The sequence below is a fragment of the Mustela nivalis genome (genome assembly GCF_964662115.1).
Source record: "Mustela nivalis genome assembly, chromosome: 9".
Lineage (NCBI taxonomy): Eukaryota > Metazoa > Chordata > Mammalia > Carnivora > Mustelidae > Mustela > Mustela nivalis.
In genome coordinates, this window is record NC_139028.1 from 114,651,160 (window position 1) to 114,667,618 (window position 16,459).

The 16,459-nt window shown below is 52.1% G+C and overlaps 1 protein-coding gene across 6 annotated transcripts in view; it reads right to left on the reverse strand.

Annotated features, from left to right (window-relative positions):
- PC (pyruvate carboxylase) overlaps nucleotides 1–16,459 on the reverse strand; it is a 94,256-nt gene that overhangs the window by 44,399 nt on the left and 33,398 nt on the right. Inside the window, exon 3 of one of the 6 annotated variants that reach the window (XM_082748612.1) lies at nucleotides 6,322–7,209. The exons of 4 other annotated variants lie outside the window; for them this stretch is intronic. The gene's annotated coding sequence lies outside the window, so the exon portion shown is untranslated. Of the gene's footprint in view, nucleotides 1–4,452; nucleotides 4,601–6,321; nucleotides 7,210–16,459 lie in introns of those variants that run through there. One more of the 6 variants, XM_082748611.1, reaches the window with a different exon arrangement.

Consider the following 16,459-nt stretch of genomic DNA (forward strand, 5'->3'; position numbering starts at 1 on the left):
CAGGAAGAAAGTAAACCACCACCCTGACAGGGTAAGACCTCGACTGTGGCCGCTGCTACTTGCTCCCTTCATTCCGGACTCCGGGAAAACACAGGTCAGCCGCCCCCTGAGCTGACTTTCACCCTCTGCTTTGGAATCTGAGCACAAAACCTGCACGAGAGGCTTTTCCCAGATGGAGTTGTAGGCACCACTATTGCTGGTTTCATCCGCATGACCAAAGCCGCGTGGCAAAGTGTCAGAGCCACTGATGACATCTGCCTGGGCTGCTCCTGGGTGCCAGTCACCGCAGTAAGCGCTGCACACCATCCCATTCAATCGCCCAAACCCTTGTCTGGCGGGCGTTACAGCCCCAGCTTTGTAAGTAAGGACACGGAGACTCGCGATAACTAGCTAGGCCCTGGCTTCGAAGCCGAAAGGCGCCATACTCCGGTGTGCCCGTCACCCCACACCGTGCTTCACTCTGGGCGCTAAGTCCCAGGAGCCGCCCGCGGATCGCAGCCTTACCAGCCACCTTACCCGTTACCCCTCTCTCCCTTCCCTGCCTGTCAACCTCCAACTAGCCTCAACCACCACACCTGCCACCTGCCCAGGCGACAGCTGGGTACCACTCCATCGCTGTGGAAGAGTGGGAGGAGCCCAGCTGAGCATCCTGCTGAGAGGAGCAGGACCTTCCCTGAGACTGTTCTGGAGCTCTGCAGAAGTGACCAGAGGCTCCCGCTGGCCTTTACCCTGGCGTCCCCTGCAAAGGGAGAGCAGGCGCCTGCCAGGAGCTCCGCAGCTCCAACCCTTCGCCTCCCCACAGGCTCTGACTTGTCAAGACTCACTTTCCCGCCCTTCGATAGCAGGAGGCGTGTTCTGATAGCAGGGGGCATCTTCTTTTGAACTGAAGAGCTTCTCCTCCACCTTGAGGAGTTCGATTGACAGTTCTCTGAGAACTTTGGGCTTCCTGGGAGACCCCCTAGAGACCGGAGTAGGAACTGAATTTCGCAAGTCCCAGGCGACAGACTGCCCCCTCCTCTTCTCAGTCCCAACTCCTCCAGGAGGTCTCCTCGGTGCATCCACCCTCCATCTGGGGAAGATGTCATGTGTTTTAATAGTTGAAAAAACCACAATAATGAATGACAGCTCCAAGTGTCTGTACGGTGCCAGACCGCCGGACAAGGTTCTTTCCCGACGCTCAGGAGGTGGGTAGAGCTCCCTGTGCCAGCTTTACGGAGCGGCGCCCCGCCCGCTGGAATCACAGTCAACAGCAGCACACACACTCCCGGCTCTCCGCAGTCTGGAAGGTGCTCGGAGAGACACTCTCATTTGCTACCAACAGCAACTCTGCCTCCTAGGGAGGGCAAGCATTACCTCCATTTTACAGATAAGGAAAATGGGGCTTTCCAGGCCCATCGGCTGACCCACATCACTTCCCGAACTCCCTGACCCGCATCACTTCCCGAACTCCCTGCTGCGGCCACACACCACACTGCTCTTTTCAAGCAACTCAGGGCGTCCACAGTCCCAGGAGCCGGGACTTTGGAAGGATAAAGGAAAAAGCAGCCAGGGTCCTGCCCCACCCCCCACCCTTGGGTGGGGCTGGAAGCTCCCTCCCCCGAGGGTGGGACCGAAGTCTTGATAAAGTGGAGGTGGAGCCAGACGCTGCTGAGATTCCCTGGAAAGGGCAAAGTCTTTTGAGTCAGAAAACTCAGGTTCAAATTCCAGCTTTGTCACTGTCTGCTCGAATGACCTTGGGGATCACTCCGCTTCACTGCCCTTGAGTGACATAGCGATGTATAAAAACTATAGAATTTGGCTTTCCTCCCTAGTTCCTGGCAAAGAGCTCCTAAAACCCTTGAAGAGTTTCTTGAGTGCTAGGGAAGATGGGAGCAGCTTTTCTCATTCGCAGTAAGCGCCTTTTAATTGCACCTGACTTTATACTAACGAAGCGACCCCTATGGGCCCCTAGATAGCTTCAGGCAGGGGCTGCTCGCTGGACAAACCAACCCCAGAAGCAGAAGGTTGGAAATTCCATGGAGAGGAAGGGAGGGACCAGAGATTGAGTTCATCACCGATGGCACGCCTCCGAAACGATGTGGAGGAGAGCGCTCCCAGGAGGGTGAGTGCATCCACACACCACGGGGCTGGTGGACCCCAGTCATGAGGACAGAAGCCCCTACACTCAGGACTCTTCCAGATTCCACATATGTACCTCCTAATCTGGCGATCTATCTGTATCCTTTATGAGAAGCCAGTAACAGTAAGGAAGGCAGTATTCTGAGTTCTGTGAACAGTTCTAAAAATTACCAAACCAGAGGACAGGATCATGGTCTACTCTGATTTATAGCGGGCGGGTCAGAGCTCCAGAAGGCCAGGTCTTGTGATTGGTGTCTAACATGCCGGCCGTCTTGTGGGCCTGAGCCCTTTACCCAGGGGGTCTGCTGCAAGTAGGGGTACCTGGGTGGCTCAGTTGGTTGGGTGACTGCCTTTGGCTCAGGTCATGATCCTGGAGTCCTGGGATCGAGTCCCACATCGGGCTCCCTGCTCACCGGGGAGTCTGCTTCTCCCTCTGACCCTTCCCCTTCTCATGCTCACTCTCTCTTTCTCGCTAATAAATAAATAAATAAATAAATAAATTTTTTAAAAAGAAGAAAAGAAGAAGCTGCAAGTTGCACTCCTGAGACTAGGATTAGTTTCACGCAACTGGAGCCTCCCCACATGTTTCTGGAGCCCCTACTGCCCGTAACACACTCTAGAGGGACAGAGGAGAATGTAACCAACCTGGGCCTCTGCCCTCACGAAACTTGCTGCCTGGTGAGGAAAAGAGACCAGCCAACTTGCAGTAGCGGGGAGAGCAAGTAGCCAGCATCTTAAAGGATCCGCCCGGGGGAAAGGGAGATTAGAGAAGGGTGAAGGGTAAAGCGGTTGAGGCAAGTTAAGTAAGTGACGTGGAGGAGGGGCTCGGCCTGGGCTCCAGAGGCCCAGAGGCCCCAGGGCAGCGGCACCTGGCCCACAGGGCATCAGTGTGGAGCAGTGGTGAGAGGGAACCCCGGGGCCTCTCCCAGTGTGCATGCTCTTGCCTGATTAGTTCAGAGTCATGGTCGGGTGACACCAAGTAGATGATGATCAGGTGAGAAGTCTGGTACGGAACCAACAAAAGATGAAATTGGAGAGGTTTAGTGAAATGACAGGCAGAGAAAGTGTTCATTCATTCATTCAACAGTGACGGAGCCTTCGCAACAGGTACCATTAGGCACCGGAGGTAAGCCGAACAAGAGAGAAGAGGTCCTCGCCTTCATGAAACCGAGGGTTTCGTTCTAACCAGGAGCAAACCGAGGGCACAAGTGAGATCATTCCAGACCCAGACCTTCCGATTTGTAAGCACAGACTGTCATCTTGCCCTAGAATTTCTCCTGATGACAGGTCTCCCTCTGAGTAAGCCAAAAGGGAATGAGGTCCAGAAGCCACATTCGTCCCACCATCCCTGGTCCAGAACACTAGGAGAAACGACACATTTCTCCCCAAATTCTGCTCTGGGAAGTTTGGGACAAAGTAAAGGGAAATGTACGTCCTTCTCACCTGTCCTCAACACGCAGGGGTACTCCCTTCCTAAATCCTCACCCCATGTCTCTCATGACCCGGAAAATCTGGCTGTCTGGCCTGGGGGCAGTGGGAGATAACCCGCGGCCATCTAGGGCCCTTAGCCTCTCTGTCACTAGAACTGAGGGAAAGGTTTGCTTCTAAGCAAAAGTCGTTTCGCATTATACCAGAGTAGTGGGTCCTGCGGAAAGCCAGAAATCTGTTCTCCCAAAAATGTGGGTAGTTACATACTTTCCCTCCACGGCTCTCTATGACGTCATCACAGAATCGCCTCTTGAAGAGAACTGATCTTGGCCCTTCCGTGTCCCAGATTCCTAAAGAGAGCCAGGCCTCCCCATTCCACAGCTCCAGAGCATTTGTCAAGCCCAAGCTGCCCAAGGAGCTGGAGCACAGCACGTGTGGGACCCCGAGCCCCTGGCAGAACTCTTACTGCTTCACCATTTCCACAAGGCAACCTAGTCAAGGGACCCACATGCCCTTTCCCCTAGCTGTCACCACCACACAAAGGCATCCCGGCCCAGAGCTCTGGGACCTACACCACATCTTCCTCTGTCCCCAAGGTCTCAGGAAGAACCTGTGTTCATTCTCAAGTAGGGTTTGCCCCACCTTGGGCTCCTTGGTTTTGACCATCCCTCACCAGAACTGTCCCCACAGGCCTGTGTGCCATGATCCAGCCCACCCGTCCCCAGGGTTCCTGTCTCCAAGGACTATTCCCAGAACCCGTCTGCCCTCTTTCTTCTAGTAGCAATAGACTGCCAAGGTCCAGAGGGAAGAGAAACAATGACCACAGTGCATGGTCCCCCACCAGTGACCACCGGTGCACACACCCACCCGGACAGTGTGCCTGGGACTGCTGAGAGGTGGTCTTACCGTGGCAGCTGGTCTGCAGAGCCCCAGGGAGGCCAGAGCGTTCCTGGTACCGGAATACCCAAATCTAGGCCCTCTGCCCACAGCCTGTTTATAATTGACGTTCTAGGTTAAGCCTCTGTCAATGACTTTCTAGAATTATCCCCTCCCTACAGCTCAGAGGAGAGAGCTGCTTATGAGCCAATCTCTGGCTCAGCAGTAGACCTTGAACAGCTTGTTTGAGAGAAGGAAAAAACAAAACCAGGCCAGGGGTGAGCCGGGAGAGGGCGGTCAAAAACACTGCCTATGGGTTCTCGGGAAGGATTAAAGGGCAGCAGTGTTTGGCCTTTACCAGGAAAAGAGGGCCAAGGACAGGAGAGCCAGCCAGGTGAGAGAGCTTCTGGCCTAAGGACAGGAACAGAGAACCTGACAGCTGAAGAAAAAATGAGGACTCTGAGGTCTACCTCCTCCTGCTGGGATCTTACCAAGTCTCAGGTTGTCCCTGTGGGATCTGCAGACACCCTGGTCCTTTCTCCCCTGGGGCCAGGAGACAGGATTCCTCCCAAGGGCACATGTTACCAAGTGGCTCTTGTGAGCCCTTGGCCTGGTCTGACTTCATTAGCAAGGCTTTTAAATGCCTTAACATATCATTAAACCCACTCAGATCAGCCCATTTAACAGAGCGCCATCCCCGAGACGGCTCTAGTCCAGAACCGGGACAGAGTGCCTACGCCATGGATGCCGCCCCACTATCACCAAAATAAAACCAGCCCAGGTGAGCTCAGACGAGAGTTCTTGGAGGAGGCGCAGTCAGTAAGTCACTGTTCAATCTTTGCTAAGCTTCTAGAACCCGAGGTTTACTGGTCAGAGGGGCCTTCCCCACTTCTGAGTGCTCACTCCCGGGCAAGGCAGGTGGCATCCGGGGAAGCAGGAAGGACACTGCTGCTGCTGCTGAAATGCGGGCACGCCTGACCGAGGCAGGGGCTCTAAGTCAGGGGCGAGCCCAAACATCAGGAGTCCCTGCGAGGTTCAACGCAAACTCAGCCTGGGTGGGAGCCTGCTTCCTCCTCTCAGATCCCAGACCTCACTGAGTAGGGGTACTCTGCTACCCCCTTGCCTCCAGCTTTCTCCAGAGCTTTCTCCAGGCAGCTTTCTGCCTCCCCTCCAGCCCACCAAGGAAGGGAGCTAAGCCCCCACGCGCCCTGACGAAGGCAAGCAGCTGCAGGTCTGGGAAGAGGCCAGCGACCCTGCAGGGGGCCTGCCCAGGAAGAGTGAGAGGAGAGGGTCGGCTGTGATGCCCGGCGGGAACCCAGTAGAGGCTCCCTGCATCCGGTGCCCCGGCTTTTCGCTGTGGCAGGCCTCGGCCTCCCACGCCATCGGGACAGGCGCCCAGCGAGGCTTCCCCGGCTGAAGGCAGAGCAGCACTTTGAGACTGGCCAGTCTGGCTGGTGGAGCGCTGAGCGGGGATGCTGGAGGGAGCCGCTGGCATCAGGCTGGCACACAGGCCTCGGCCTCATCCAGGGGCAGGGAGGGGAGCAAGGATGCTCTGAGGGACGTTTCTGCAGCACGAGACCTTAGCCCAGCACTTGCATGCACCTTACCTCAATCTCCCTACACCACGGGGATGAAGGGCCACGGATCCCCAGTGATGAAGGGGAACGGAGACCCTCCTGGCACCCGTGCAGAAACAGGTCCGAGAAGGCCTGGACATTCAGAGGCTACATGGGGAAAGGCATAAACTGTGGGTGAGGGCCCCTGGCTAGGAAGTGGCTGAAATCAGGGAAGACGGGACTCTCTTCCCCAACGCTCGGGACATGCTGGCAACAAGGGGCTGCGCACAAGCATCTCTTGAGCAGACATGAGAGAAGGATGGGGCGTCACAGTGAGCCACACCTGGGCTTGGATCGTAGCTCCGCTCCATGTCAGCGTGTGACCCTGGGCAGGTCCCTTCACCTGCAAGCCTCGATTCAGTCATTTGTAAAATGGGAATCAGCAACACACAGCTTGCAGGGCCGCTGGTGAGGGCTCAATGGACCTGATTATCATGAATGGCCAGCTGCGAGGTCCAACTGTTCCCAATTTTTCTCATAAAAGTAGAATGAGAAGAAGGCAGTCCGGAAGGAGAAACATTCTACTGCTTCTCCAACTTCTGTTAATCTCCCAGCACTAAGGAACTCGGAGGAGGACGGGCTAAGGGGAAAGACTGGTGGTCGAACAGGCTCCGTTAGGTAGCTGGGTACACGGCGTCTTCCTCTGTAACCTCCTGGACACCCACAGGTATCGCAAAGATGCATGAAATCTGGTGCCTTTCTCCCCCTAGCACCCAGGTCACCCAGCTTTGAGCAGGGATGGTCCCAGGAGCAGAGCCCTGGGTTCTGAGAGCTGTGAGGACCTGCCCCTCTCTAGGGTCAGTCAGAGGGGGCTGGGGACAACTTCCAGTGGCACCGATGCCACTTCCCATGGGACACTTCTCACGAGCCCCAGCTGGGTCCGAGCAGGCTTCATTTCTAACACTCGGAGATAAAGCAGAAGAAAAGAAACCTTCAGAACAGGTGTCTCTGCTCGTCCATATTCGAAGCTGCCCGGGACTTGGCCTGCGGCGGGCACTTCACAGGCGGTCACCAGACTGCGCCAAGAATACCACTGCCGGGGGCCACGGTGCTCTGTTTTCTGGTCAACACAGTGCAGCCTGCCCAGCTGTCTCTACCAGCTGTGGCGACACAGAGCGATGCAGGAACAGGGGTGGGCCCTGCCCTCATGGCGCTGGCATCAGCGAAGACACTAGACATGGAAAGAAGTGAAATGAACTGCTCGGCACGGCGGCTCCAGTAAACACTGTACTGCGTATCTGAAAGTTCCTAAGAGGGATCTCAAAAGTTCATCACAAGAAAAACAAACGTGTAACTACGTGTGGTGAAGGATATTAACCAGACGTACTGGGACTACCTCACAATACATACTGTGCATACATACATACTGAACCATTACCCCATACACTTGAAAGCAATACTGTCAATTACACCTCAATAAAAAAAAAGGGCCGCCTGGGTGGCTCAGTCCATTAAGTGTCTACTTTCGGCTCAGGTCATGATCTCCAGGTCCTGAGATTGAGTCCTGGGTTGGGGGGGGGTCCCTGCTCAGCAGAGAGTCTGTTTGTCCCTCTCCCTCCACCCCTCCCCCTGCTTGTGCTCGCTCTTTCCCTCACTCTCTCTCTCAAATAGATGAATAAAATCTTAAAAAAGAGAGAGAGAGAGAGAAAAGAAAAATAAACCAAGGGGGAGAAAGTCAAAGGAAGCGTGATGGGCACTATCGTACAGAAATCAGCAGCAGGCGTCAGCTCTAAGCTACTGGTAGGTGAAGGGGGACCGAGGATCCAGAAGGGCACCATAGGAGGGAGTCTGAAAGAGGAGGAGCGGGACAGGTGGACTGTAGGGAAGGAGGAAGGGCAAGCATCCAGGAAGAGGGAGCAGTGTGACAGGGACACCACCTGGCTTTGCATGCCCGCAGCCATGCATAGCTTGGCGTGGCTGGGGCAGCAGGTGCCAGAATGAGGCTGGGGAAGAAGGCGAGCTCACTGCATCGCAGAAACATAATCATCTGTGCCGCTGCTTTCCATCTAAGCAGAACATCCAGCATCAAAAACTGTGCCAGTTAGGGGCGCCTGGGTGGCCCAGTCAGTAAGCTCTACCTCTGGCTCAGATCATGGTCTCCGGGACCTAGGATCGAGCCCAGTACCAGGCTCCCTGCTCTGTGGGGAGTTTGCTCCTCCCCTTGCTCCGCCCCCTGCTCATGCTCACTTGCTCCCTCTTACTCTGTCTTTCTCTCTCTCTCAAATAAATATTTTTTTAAAAACCTGCACCGGTTAACGTTCTATATAGTTGTAAAATACTGTCAAGGCCACCAAGGTCTGCTACTTCATAGGTGTTTTCCTACTTTAGAAAAACAGAAGTGGGAGTGGGGAGGAAGGGTCCGGCTCAGTGAAACCAACGGCAAAGATACTCAGCGCTGTTCTGGTTCACGGGTGCTCGGGTGTGGAAATAACGCCACAGCCCGGGATGTGACAGACCAGATGCCAGCGACTCCAAGAAGGAAGCCGTCTGTCTGTGCTCTGCTCCGGGGGCGGCCGATGAGAGCAGGTCTTGAGTCATTCCCATGCCTGTCTCCCATCGGCCCGGCAGCGGGGACCCCTCTGTCCTCTGTCCCCTTGTCCCCCTTTCTTCTACATCACCCCAAATCCGGCCATAGAGGCTGCAAGATTCCACTTCCATGGAGCAAGCAGGCAGGCAGAGTGTCTTTGATTTACTGAAAAAGCTTGTAAAGAATGTCCACTGGGTAATGAAAATGATGCCAGGTGCTCCAGAGAAACAGAGAGGGAGAGAGTCAGCCCCGGAAGGGAGCAGCAAACCCATCATTCTGAGATCCCAGCTGCAGGCCAAGGACCAAACACTTCTGGACTGATCCAATCCAACCCGGTGCTGATGAGCGTCAGCTTCCGAGCAAGCCCCCATCCCCTCCCGCCTCCCCACGCCTCTCCCTCTTGCAGCACCGTAACTGCAGTTTTTGAACAGTGCTGAACACGTAACTCACTCTCTGACCTGGGAGTTTCCAAGGCCCTCTGAACTTTCACCTGCTGGTGTGTGGCAGGCTGTGATCTGAGTCATCTGGTGGAGTGGCTTTAAGAACTTAATTAGGTCGCCTATTTTGGAAATACCTCAGAGAGTCTGGCACGCTGGAAATGCCCAGAAAAGTGACCCCAGTGGTCAGCCCTTGTGGTATCAGCCTTAATCCTTCTCTTCCCTTCATGTCCTGGGGCTCTGTGTAGAGACAGACACAGAAATGGGGGCGGGGGGAAGGACAGAGTAGATGTCAGGGCACCTGGTGGCTCAGGAAAAAAGAACAGAGGGCCAGTCCCACTCAGGATGATGCCTGGAAAGAGGAGTGGGCTGTGATTCAGAAAAATCCTGGACCTACCTCTGCTACCACTAATGAGTGCTGTGCCAAGAAGCAAGTCACCCTGCTCTCTGGGCATCAGTGTCTTCAACTACTAGGCCAGGAACAGTAAGACCATGCCGCCTTCACGAGGGCAGTGTGAACAACAACAACAACAACAACAAAAACACAAGAAAATCTCTACAGCAGTGCACTGTGCTACCTAAGTACCAGGCCCTGTGGGGACTCAGTCTAGTTGAGGAGACAGTTGGGGCCGAGGCAGGGGGGAGTGGAGTAAATCAATACAGTTTATTATTATTTTTTAAAAGATTTTATGTATTTGACAGACAGAGATCACAAGTAGGCAGGGAGAGAGGAGGAAGCAGGCTCTCCGCTGAGCAGAGAGCCCAATGTGGGGCTCGATCCCAGGACCCTGGGATCATGACCTGAGCCGAAAGCAGAGGCTTTAACCTACTGAGCCACCCAGGCGCCCCGAACAGTTTAATCAATATAGAGTAAGATAAGAATCAAAAAGAAGGGGCATCTGGGGGACTCAGTCGTTAAGCATCTGCCTTCAGCTCAGGTCATGATCCCAGCAGCCTAGCACCCTGAGATCGAGCCCCCACACCAGGCTCCCCGCTCAGTGGGGAGCCTGCTTCTCCCTCTCCAGCTTGTGTTCCCTCTCTCCCTCTATCTCTGTCATAAATAAATAAAATCTAAAAAAAAAAAAAGAATAAAATACCAAAGAACAAATTTAACAAAAGAAGTACAAGACTGGTACACTAAAAACTACAAAATACCACTGAAAACATCTGAACAAAAAAGCAAAACACCTCAAGTTCATGGATCAGAGACTGAAACATTGTTAAAATGGCAATACTCCCCAAAATGATTCAAAACAAACCCTAACAAGAACTGCAGCTTCCGGGGCACCTGGGTGGCTCAGTGGGTTAAAGCCTCTGCCTTTGGCTCAGGTCATGATCCCAGGGTCCAGGGATAGAGCCTTGCATCAGGCTCTCTGCTCAGCGGGGAGCCTGCTTCCTCCTCTCTCTACCTGCCTCTCTGCTTACTTGTAATCTCTGTCAAGTAAATAAATAAAATCTTTAAAAAAAGAAAAGAAAAGAACTGCAGCTTCCTTTAGTTGCAGAAATTGGCAAGATGATCCTAAAATTCATAAGGGAATGCAACAGAACCAGAACCACCAGAAGAATCTTGAAAAAGAAGAACACCGTTGGAAGAGTCACATTTGCCAATTCCAAAACTCGCTAGAAAGCTACAGTAATCAAGACGGGGTGGGGCGGGGCCAGAGGGACAGAAGACAAATCCAGGGGACAGCCTTGAGAGCACGTAAGTTAGCCCTCATAGTTAGTCAATTATCTTCAGCAGGGTGTCAAAAACGATTCAACAAACGGTGCTATTATAATGACTGGAGAGCCACAACCAAAAGAATCAATTTGGACCTCTACCTCCCACCATTTATAGAAATTCACACAAAATGGATCAGACATAAATGCAAGGGCTAAAACTATAAAACTCTTAGGATAAAATATAAATCTCTGTGGCCTTGGCTTCTTAGCTCCGACAGAAGACTTGTGAGAAACCAAGGAAAACAGATAAATTGGCTTCATCAAAATGAAAAACCTTTTGTGCTCCCAAGGACACCAAGAAAGAGAAAAGACAACCACACGGGATGGGAGAAAGTTTTTACAAATCATGTAACCTTCTAAGGGTCTAATATCCAGAATATATACTTCAAAACACACATATACACACACACAAAAACCCTCTTGTACCTCAACCGCAAAAATACTTCATTAAAAATGAGCAGGAGATCTGAACAGGTATTTCTGCAAAGGAAGAAAAATGGCCAATAAGCACACGAAGAGATGCCCGAGGTCATTAGAGAAATGCCCATCAAAACCACAGTGAGACAGTCTTTACACCCACCAGGGTGGCGGAAGTCCACAAGCCAGTCACAAGTACTGACGATGACACAGAGAAATCAGAGCCCTCATACACCGCCGGTGGGAATATAAAACAGTGCAGCCACTTCAGAAAACTCTCTGGAGTTCCTCAAATGATTAAATACTGAATTACCATACGACCCGGCTCTGAGACAGAAACACAAGAGAAACAGAAATATGTGTCTACACCAACTGTGTACACAAAGGGTCACAGCGGCACAGGCCAGAATAACCAAAAGTGGAAACAACCCAAAGGTCCAACTGGTGAATGGATAAACATGTGGTCTATCCGTACAATGGGATATTATTCAGCCAAGAAAAAGATGACTGGATTACTACTTGTGACAAAGTGGGTGAAGCTTGAAAACATCCTAACTGAAAAAAGCCAGACATAAAAGGCCACATACTGTCTGACTCCATTTATATGAAATGTCTGGAATAGGCAAAACCACAGAGACAGAAGCAAATGATTGGTTGCCAGGGGCTGGGGGGACGGGATAACAGAGTGCTGATGGGCACAGGGTTTCCTTCTGGGGTTAGGAGTATGTTCGGGAATAGCAGTGTTGGTTACACAACACTGAATACACTAAAGCCACTGAATTAAACCTTTAAAAGGGGTGTATTTTATAGTATATAAATTATCTCTCAAGTAAAGATATTATAAAAGTGAATTTTTTAAGATTTTATTTATTTGACAGAGATCACAAATAAGCAGAGAGGCAGGCGGGGGGAGGGGGGGGAAGCAGGCTCCCCGCAGAGCAGAGATCTGGATGTGAGGCTCGATCCCAGGACCCTGGGATCATGACCCAAGCCAAAGGCAGAGGCCCCAACCCACTGAGCCACCCAGGTGCCCCTAAAAATGAATTTTTAAAAGTAACGCATGTTAGGGGCACCTGAGTGGCACCTGAGTGGCTCAGTGGGTTAAGCCATTGCCTTTGGCCTAGGTCATGATCTCAGGGTCCTGAGATGAAGCCCCCCATGGGGCTCTCTGCTCAGCAGGGAGCCTGCTTCCCTCTCTCTCTCTCTGCCTGCCTCTCTGCCTATTGTTATTTCTCTGTCAAATAAATAAATAAAATCTTTAAAAAAAAACCCGCATGTTAAAACTCCTTGAAAAGTTAAAATCCTTGCACGAATAAAAATTTTAACCACCCATCAGACGTCTATATGCTCTCTGACCTCAGACAATCTTGTAGTAAGGGGAACTGAGCTTTGTGTAGGCAAAGCAAACGCAGTGCAGGGTTATTCTGGGATGTGGTACCCTCATTTATGTTTCTTAATGTTTTAAAATAATAAATACATTACAGGTTAACATCCTTTTCATAAAACATAACTATTTTTTAAAATTTTTTTAAAAGATTTTATTTATTTTTTTGACAGGTAGAGATCACAAGTAGGCAGATAGGCAGAGAGAAAGAAGAGAAAGCAGGCTCCCCACTGAGCAGAGAGCTGACGAGGCTCAACCCACTGAGCCACCCAGGCGCTTCCTACTTTTTATTTTTTATTAACATATAATGTATTATTAGCCCCAAGGGTACAGGTTTGTGAATTGCCAGGTTTACACACTTCACAGCACTCACCATAGCACATACCTTCCCCCAAAAACATAACTATACTTTCAAAAACACTTAGAAGAGTGGTATCACTTTACATGTTTTAAATCTACTTCATGTCCAGCTTAACAGAAGATACTAGATTCTCATATCTGTGCTTCTGCATTCAGTCTGTTGTGATAAGTGATGCTCACGAGGAAAATCTGGACAACTCACCCAGGCATGTATTAACAAAAGGGAGGAATAGTTTAGTAGCCATTTCAGACAATGCTGGAGTCTCCTGTTTGATACTATACCAAAACCTGATCAACAGTAATTAATGATAATGTGAGATAGGAAACCCTACGAACCTTAATGTACTGTGTTATTTTAAAATCCACTGGGGGTGCCTGGGTGGCTCAGTGGGTTAAAGCCTCTGCCTTTGGCTCAGGTCGTGATCCCAGGGTCCTGGGATCAAGCCCCACATCGGTCTCTCTGCTCAGCAGGGAACATGCTTTCCCCTGTCTCTCTCTCTCTGTCTCTGCCTACTTGTGATCTCTGTCTGTCAAATAAATAAAATCTTAAAAAAAAATCCACTGGCCTATCTTGAAATATAAATGGGCCCTTTACCCAACATGATTTTGTAACCTTACACACCACACTGGTCATTTGGAAAAATACTGGTTCACAGGCTTATGCTGATCTTCCAGATGGGGACACATTTTCTAATAAAACACCAAGATGTCACATGTCTAATATTACCACCAATAAAATCATCAGAAAGTCTAAGGGCTGAAAAGCAGCGGAGCTCATGACGGTGGGTAAAAGCTTTCCAAAACACTCACTGTGGCTTGACAGCTTGAATTTGGCCACCGGCAATAAATGTTATTAGCGATTTTCTTTGAAGCGATGGGTTTGCTACAACCATTTTTCAAGAAAAGTCAGTTGAGTAGCCAAGTCTGAATAACCACAACTGCCTGCTCTTTCGAGTACAAACAGCATTCCCTGCAAAAAGCGGCCAGTTCAGCTCGCAACCCACACAACCCCAGGAGTGCCCGTCCTCAGCCTGCAACACAGTTCAGCCCGGGCAGCGACAGCGCATCTCGCCACACAGGGGAGGAAGGACGTGCACACACCACACGTGTGGGGAGTCAATGAAATGGCCATCTTCCTGCTTCGTCAAGGCCACTGCTGTGCAAAGCCAGCTCCTGGCATGGCAAGCGTGTGGAGGCCAAGGGCTCCGTGCCCCCACCCCCACCCCGCCGCCCTGACTCCGTGGACTCCAGCAGCCTCGCCCAGCTGGCTTCTGCAACAGCCGTGCACTTGTGAGGCTTCTGCAACAGCCGTGCACTTGTGAGCGCACGGGGAGAGGCAAGTCACCTCTCGTTAGCATTACAACTACCATCTGGACTTAGGGACCCCCTTGAAATAGGCCTACGAACCCCACTTGAAGAGACACTCCTCTAGGAGGCCCCTCCCTGCAGACTGGGAGAAGGGCAAAGCACCTTTAAAAGAAAACAAACCGCCTCCTTCGCGCAGGAACATAAGCAGAGGCGCCAGAGGGAGGTGAGCTGGGGTTCCTGTTCTGAGTCAGGGCAGCGGGGCCTGACTCAACGCCCTGTAACTGACGCCCTGTAACTGACACCTGAGAAGGCCCGGAGCCGGCGCCCCGCAAAGACCGCTCGCTGCTGCGCTCTCCACCTTTGACAAACGAGCTCTCTACCCGGCTCGCTCGCCCACCCCTGCTCCACTGTTTGGTGCCTTTGACCTCAGCATAAAAGAGGCACCTTCCGTTCTTGGGCTTGTACTCATTTCCACACCAGAGAGCAGGCCACGTGGTAAACGGGTGCCGCTGGAGGGCCGCAAGAAGGCACAGAGAAAGGAGGGCGGCAAACAGCATCCTCTGCCTCGGTCCAGCTGCCCCCACCCAGGCCCCAGCGTCGGCTCACCCTGCATTCCCACCACATTCCCTTCCTGCCCATCAGGGCGGGCCTACATTCCTGCCAGCTAGCTCCTCCGTTCAGTGTGAACAAAGGGGTCTCCCCACTTTTCCTTCGGTCACAGCTAAGCCCTCCTGGTAGGGGAGGGCCCTGCTCTCAGCACCTCGGTTCTTAGCTCTCACCCCACAGTGACTAACACAAGACCCCAAGTTGGCTCACAGCCCTGCCCTCCCAGGATATTCACTGGAACACCGTGAAGTCAGAGTGGGAACGGATTTCTCATCCGAGACGTGACTACGGCCAAGAGCAGCAGCAGAAAAGCCACAGCCTGGGAGTTCAAACGAAGAAAACAAAGTGCCATTCAGGCCCTGGGGAACAAACAATGGGCCCTTATCCTCCTCTCTGGGGCAGGCCAAGAGGAGCAATGCAGAGCTGGAGGGCCCAACCGGCAGCCCTCCGGCAGGTCTGCCCTAGGATATGCAGGGCCCCAGGCAAATATTTTGGGGGAGGAATGCCTCATCTATATAAAAACTTGAGTCACAGGGTACCTACATGGCTCAGTGGGCATCTGCCTCTGTCTTGGGCCTCACTCCAGCTCAGGTCATGATCCCAGGGTTGTGGGATCGAGCCGCATCCACTCTCTGCTCAGTGGGGAGCCTGCTTCCCCCTCTCTCCATGCCTGCCTCTCTGCCTACTTGTGATCTCTCTCTCTCTCTGACAAATAAATAAATAAAATATTTTTTTAAAAATAAAAAATAAAAACTTGAGTCATGCACACTTCGTGTTATCAGCACCATCTTGGCTGTCCAATCTCACACAAGCCTACAAAAGAAATAATACTGCGACCTCCAGTGGGAGCCATCCTGGAACTGGGCCCAGACATGAGACCCTGGGACAAACTCTTAGGACATCTGGTTGTCCCTGAACAGGGCAGAGGGTTGAGAGCACCCCAAAGATACAATATGGGTCCCTGAACTCAGGGCTGGGAATGCCCAGCCAGAACGGCACTGGAGGGGAACCCAGAAGAGTCACGGGGGGGTACTCCCACACGTGGGGCTCTCTGAGATATGAGTTCCAGGCAGGGAGGACACATGCCTGCCCAAAGGTGGCACTGGCCCTGGGACATAGCCACAGTTGTAGGCCTTCAAAAAAAGAAATCTAGATGCGGCGCCTGGATGGCTCAGTGGGTTAAGCCTCTGCCTTTGGCTCAGGTCCTGATCTCAAGGTCCTGGGATAGAGACCCGCATTGGGCTCTCTGCTCAGCAGGGAGCCTGCTTCCCTCTCTCTTTCTCTCTCTCTCTCTCTCTCTGCCTGCCTCTCTGCCTACTTGTGATCTCTGTCTGTCAAATAAATAAATACAATCTTTAAAAAAAGAAAAGAAATCTTAGGAACTCATAGCCAGGGTGCTTCCTGTGTCCTGGGTCACCCAGCACGCGGGCAACCTGAAAACAACTCAGTCCCCTTCACCGGCACTCATCCCTCCCTTCCTGTCTCTCCCAGCGAGGGCCACAGCTAAGAGGCCAAAAGAAAACCCTGAGAAGACTTTGCTGGGAGCTCTTTAAGCCTGGCCCAAAGTAAATGCTCCGCAAGTGTGCAGAGAGAGTAAGCCCAGACAACCCACAACCTGACCCTCCGCTGCTGGCAAGTAAGCATGTAATTAACTAGAAAC